The sequence below is a fragment of the Nicotiana tabacum genome, chromosome 18 (assembly GCF_000715075.1).
Source record: "Nicotiana tabacum cultivar K326 chromosome 18, ASM71507v2, whole genome shotgun sequence".
NCBI lineage: Eukaryota > Viridiplantae > Streptophyta > Magnoliopsida > Solanales > Solanaceae > Nicotiana > Nicotiana tabacum.
In genome coordinates this window covers 1,394,596-1,395,303 of record NC_134097.1, presented here as the reverse complement: position 1 = coordinate 1,395,303, position 708 = coordinate 1,394,596, and the positions used below count along the sequence as shown (strand labels likewise).

Here is a 708-nt window from a genome sequence, read left to right as displayed (position 1 = left end):
TCGAGTTGAAGCAAGGTTTCCTTCAAACTATTCAAAGCAGCTGCGTTTTCAGATGGAAAGTGAACGAAGATCCAATCACGCATCTGATGGACTTCGAGGAGATTATGAACACTTTTTAACATAATGGGGTGTCAGAAGATGCTGTGTATTTAAGGGCATTCCCCTTTTCACTTAAAGATGATGCAAAGCAGTGGCTTCGAAGCTTGCCAAATGGATCAATTAGAACATGGGAGGAAATGACCAGAAAATTTCTTGATAAATATTTCTCCTCAGCCAAGACGGGCAAGTTTAGAAGAGAAATCCATAACTTCTGCCAGAAAGAGAATGAAACTGTTTTTGAAGCATGGGAGAGGTTTAAGGAGATAATTAGAAGGTGTCAACATAGCGGAATTGAACTCTGGATGCAACTCCAGGATTTTTGGGATGGATTGACATCGGCCTCGCGTAGAACTTTGAGCAATACAGTTGGAGGCCCTTTTATGAAGAAAACTCCAGAGGAGATAGTTACAATTCATGATGAACTATCTGAAGATGCTAATCAGTGGCCCTCTGAGAGTATGGAAAGAAGAAAATAAACTCGTGTTCACCAAGTTGATGCCATTACATCTGTGCAAGTACAACTTGATGCTATGGCTAAAGAAATACGGAAGCTAATTGTAGCTTCAATGAAAAATGTACACCACGCAGCTGGTGATATATGTGGAAGAG

At 40.5% G+C, this 708-nt stretch overlaps 1 non-coding gene across 1 annotated transcript; it reads right to left on the bottom strand.

Moving 5' to 3' along the window:
* Positions 1-284: 284 nt before the first annotated feature.
* On the bottom strand, positions 285-391 carry LOC142173104 (small nucleolar RNA R71). The gene has a single exon (XR_012702534.1). It is a non-coding gene; the product is annotated as a small nucleolar RNA R71 (small nucleolar RNA).
* Positions 392-708: the final 317 nt, after the last annotated feature.